This window comes from Tenrec ecaudatus, chromosome 1 (assembly GCF_050624435.1).
Source record: "Tenrec ecaudatus isolate mTenEca1 chromosome 1, mTenEca1.hap1, whole genome shotgun sequence".
Lineage (NCBI taxonomy): Eukaryota > Metazoa > Chordata > Mammalia > Afrosoricida > Tenrecidae > Tenrec > Tenrec ecaudatus.
The window spans coordinates 53972905-53977977 of NC_134530.1; the positions used below are offsets into that span (position 1 = coordinate 53972905).

Here is a 5073-nt window from a genome sequence, read left to right on the forward strand (position 1 = left end):
AAGTAGGAGGCAAAGAGCATTTATAGAGGCATGTACATATGTAAATATATCTATATACGATGAGGGGGAAATAGATCTATGTACATATATTTATAGGTTTAGTATTAAGGTAGCAGATGGACACTGGGCCTTTACTCAAATATTCCCTCAACACAAGACAACTTTGTTCTATTAACCTGGCATTCCATGATGCTCACCCTCCTGACAGGATCACTGAAAACAAAATGGGTGCATAAGCAAATGTGGGGAAGAAAGCTGATGGTGCCCGGCTATCACAAGATTTAGTGTCTTTAAGATTGAAGGTAAACAAGTGGCCATCTAGCTCAGAAGCAGCAAAGCCCACATGGAAGAAACACGCCAGCCTGTGTGATCATGAGGAATCGACAGGATCGTGTTTCAAGCATCACAAACCCAGAACAAAAAATCATATCTTTGTGAATGAGGGTGAATTCCGAGTGGAGACCCAAAGCCCATCTATAGGCAACTGGACATCCACTGACAGAAGGGTCGTGAGAAGGAGATGAGCCAGTCAGGGTCCAGTATAGCACCGATGAAGCATACATCTTTCTTCTAGTTCTTTAATACTTCCTCCCTCCCACTATCATGACCCCAATTCTACTTTACAAATCCAGCTAGACCAGAGCATATACATGGGTACAGATAAGAGCTGAAAACACAGGAAATCCAGGACAGTTAAAACCCTCAGGACCAATATTGAGAGTAGCCTACCAGGAGGGTAATGGGAAGACAGGGGGATATAGGGAGAACCGATCACAATGATCTACCTATAACTCCTTCCCAGGGAGATGGACAACAGAAAATTGGTCAAGGGAGACATCAGTCAGTTTAAAACATGAAAAATAATAATTTAGCTTTGCGCAGTGGCAATATCGTAGCCAGTGAGGTTTACCCGAGGCGCGATTGTTGCTAGTTGAAAACTTTTCCCAATACCCCACCATGACGACTTGAAATATAGTCAGCATGGCAATTTTTGATGGTCTCCATGGAGACTGAAAAAAAAAGAATAATTTATAAATTATCAAGCGTCCATGAGGGAGAGAGAGGGTGGGAGAGGGATGGGGGAAATGAGTAGCTGATACCAAGGGCTCAAGTAGAAAGAAAATGTTTTGAGAATGATGATGGCAGCCAATGTACAAATGTGCTTGACAATGGATAGATGGATTGTGATAAGAGTTGTACAAGCCCCCAATAAAATGATTTTTTAATCTTGTATGTTTGTAAATCTTACTCATCTTCTAGGACTCCGCTCAGAGGTAGACCCCAGCAGATGAACTCCATCCTTTGCCCTGAATGGTATCAAGATAAGAGAACCAGTCGGCTCCAACAGTTCCCTTTCCCTGTGTTGATCCTTTGAGCCTCAGTTCTTAGCCTCCGAGGGCAGGGCCAGGGAGACCCAAGGACAGGACAAGGACACTCTCCTTTGAGCCCGTTCAAGTCTGCTCAATCAAGGGCTGGCAGAGCAAGGCCAACCTCAAACACAGAATCACAATGGGAGGCTCAGAAACCTTAATACGCAATATACCCAAGTCTAGGCTGGTGAGCATCCTTCCTCCCGCTCTTAACCTCTCCCAAGTCCCATCTCCCCATAAGGGAAGCCTCTATCCATTCAGTAATCCCAAGCAGGAGTGGGGGCGTCATTCTTGACACCACCTCCTCTTCGTTATTATCCACTTCTGTCCGTTTTACCCAGTGTCTCTGGAATCCTTTCCAGCTATGACACAAGCCAGGGTCCAATTTCTTCTGATTTGACTAATCCCAGGGATCCTGCCAGTTTCGGCTCTGCCTGCCTCTGGCTTACTCCATTCCCTGCAGTAGAGAGGCTAGAAGCCCACCTCCGGAGCACATCGCTCCTCCTGCCCACGCCCTCAATGCTGTGTCACTGTTCTTAGTACAATAGAGTCTGGCTTGGCCCAGACACCCTTAAAGCACCGGCCTTCCACCATCCCCCAAACCTCCCCCCCCTCCCACCCCAGGCCTCTGCACAGTGCCCACCTCCAGCTTCAGAGTGTGGCTAGGACTCTTCGTTTTCAGGGGCCCATGCACGAGCAGCTTCTTGGTCTAGAAATGTCTTTCTCCAAGCGCGGAGGAGTACAGTGTAGCTGATGTGAGGTCCTGCTCTGATCTTGTTCGGGCCTCTGGAAGCCATATCTACTTAGACCGTGACGTCTCTGCTCATCTGCTACCTCCTCCGGGGAGCCCGCCCTGACCACACCTCCCTTCAGCAGCTAGATCAGCCCTCCCTTTCAAAGCTGACCTCAGTTGGTCACGACCATCAGCTCCCTGATTCCTTACTAGCTCCCGCACCTTCCAAGAGACCCCAAGATCCCTGAGAAAATGAGCTGTGCTGGTTTTGTTTCTGAATGAAGTCTCAGTTCCAGTCTGGCATGTAGTAGGTATTCACTAAATAGCTACTTATGAGGCAGAATATTAATAGCTAATGTTATTAATATTCATATTATATTAACATTAAAAGTCCAGTGTATAGCTGAAGAAGCCCTGGTGGTGCTGTCTGGTAAGCATGGGACTGCAAGCTGCAGTGTCAATGGTCCTGTCCCATCAGATCATCCTTGGGAGAAAGACAAGGTTTCCTGGTCCTGTGAGGATTTACAGGCCCGGAAAATTAGACAGGATCACTGCACGTTGGCGGGGGCCTACTATGTACCCGAATCGTGAAGACACATGGGCAACGTGTTTGGCTGCTAACTGAAAGGTTGGAGGTTGGAGTCACTCAGAGTCCTGATGGCCTGTGATGGAAAACGCTGTGGAGCCCAGTTCTCTTCTGACACACCTGGGGTCACCATGAGTCAAGGCCATCCACATGAGGACACAGTGACACATAAGCTAACCTGATGTGGTCCTCCCTACATCCTGTGGTGTAGATGTTGACACGCTCTCCGCTGTCGAGATAAGAAAACCAGGGCTCAGAGGTCTATTAACTGGCCCCAAATTTCATGCCTAGTTGGGGCCAGGGCTGGATCTCAAGCTGACCTGCCTCTGACCCCCACCCACCTCACTGACACCACTACTGCTAAAATTGCTGCTAAAACCCTACCTTCACGTAGCCACAGCGCTTAGCTGCACAATGTTGTCGTTGTTGTTCATTTCCACCCCATGAGCAGCAGGACAAAGCGGCCTGGACCCAAGCCGTCCTCAGTCCTTGCTACATTTGAGCCCATGGTTGTAGCCACGGTGTCAGCCCTTCGACCTGAAGGTTGTCCTCTTCTCCAGCCCTCTGCTTCACAAGTCCTCCTATCCAGTGACCTCCCCCAGACTGTGCTGGTTTAAAGATAGATCTCTAACTGTGTCCCCGTGTGCTTCCAGCTCAGGCTCCAAGGGCTCCCTCGGTCCCACGATGACTCTAAGAGCAGAGAAAGGGTGCTAATGGGCCCAGGAGTGTCCAGGGATGCTGCTGTTGCAGGCAGGGCTGGAGGAGATGCCAGGAAGGCAGGGACCGTCCAAGAACTGGCGATGCCCGAGCCGCCTGCAAACTGCCCAGATATACATGCGCAGACACTGATGCTCAGCTGTGCCTGCATATCAGCATCTAAATGTCCCCAAAGACCACCAAAGCGCTTGGCAGAAAGACCAACGGCTCCCAAACCAGCCCTGTTCGCCCTCTAATGAGGAGCCCAGAGATGATCCCCAGTGGTCACAGCTGGGACTGGGACAAACACAGAGGTCATGGCACAAGAATCCCTTCACAGACTCCCAGCAAACAGCCCCTAGGCCCGAGCCTCTCCCGCTCCACTGAGCTGCAGCATGTGGACCACCCCACCCTACCTGATCCTGACAGTCCAGGGTCTGAATGTGCCTATGCCTTCTCCAGAGAGAGTGGTTTGGGGGCGTCTCACCCCATCTGGGGGCTCAGTTCTGGCATCTGGCTGGCTGTGGAGGGGCCTGCAGGGCCCGGTGAAGCACTGGGCCTCACTGGGCTTGGGAGCCCCATGAAGATCTAGGTTGCTGATTCCAGAATGGCAGGGGGCATTGAGGCCTTTAGCCAGCAGGAGGTAGGGAGGGTTTTGCATTTCAAACATCTCTCTGGCCCTTTATCTCAGCACTTCCAATGGCTGTGAGGATGAAAGGGAGACTCCCTGCTATGAGTCCTTTTCCCCCCACCCACTCCCACCCCCCAAATGGCAGAAAATATTTCGGAGGGGAGGGGGTTAGAAGGAGAACAGGACCATAGGACCTGGTCAGATGCCCTGTGTGGCCTCATCCTCTCCTAACATAGCAATATACCACCCCAGACGACCCCCCAGGGCACTGGGCCCAGCCCACCCCTTCCCTCATGTCTCCTCACAATGAGGCAATCGGCTATTACCACTCCATTTCACAGAAGGGGAAACTGAGGCTCAGGGCATGATTGGCTTGTCTGAGGAGTCCTGGTGGTGCATTGGTTACATATTGAGTCCGGATCCCCACGGTCGGCAGTTTGAAACCACCGGCAGCTCTTCCAGAGAGACGGGGCTTTCTACTCCCGTGGACAGTGACAGCCTCAGAAGCCCACAGGGGCTCACTGTGAGGCAGCATCCACAGCAGTGCGTTCGAGGTTGTATCAGTTAGTCTTGGGAATTCATACTAGAATCACAGCCACTTTAGAGGCCTGACTGCCAGGCCCGCCTGCACTTTACAGATGGGGAAACTGAGGCCCAGAGAGGGCAATGATTTGCCAGCAGTGAACTGTCCATTGACAAAGACAATAATGTAATGCAGTAGCTCATGTAGCCACTTTCATGGTGCCCAGCCAGGATCCAAGGTTCAGAGGTGGGGGGTCCTTCTCTCTTGGCATCACTACTCTGCGGGGGCATGCAGCACAGTTCAGCCCTCCAGTGGGTTGCCAGGACCCGACGGAGGCTGATCGATGACTCAGGAACTGAGGCTGCTCCCTGCCCCACGGACAATCTGAGTCCCCTGACTGCCCAAATGCCTCCCTGAGGCCTCCTGAGAGAACAAGCCTGGCTGAAGGGCTGGGGCCTGGCTCTAATGACAGGGCACGTGTCTGCCTCATCTACAAGGGCGGGGTCCCCACTGGGACGAAGGAGGGCCCTCTGG

At 51.5% G+C, this 5073-nt stretch overlaps 1 non-coding gene across 1 annotated transcript; it reads left to right on the forward strand.

Moving 5' to 3' along the window:
* The first annotated feature begins 870 nt into the window (after positions 1-870).
* LOC142438105 (U4 spliceosomal RNA) lies at positions 871-1010 on the forward strand. The gene has a single exon (XR_012782548.1). It is a non-coding gene; the product is annotated as a U4 spliceosomal RNA (small nuclear RNA).
* Positions 1011-5073: the final 4063 nt, after the last annotated feature.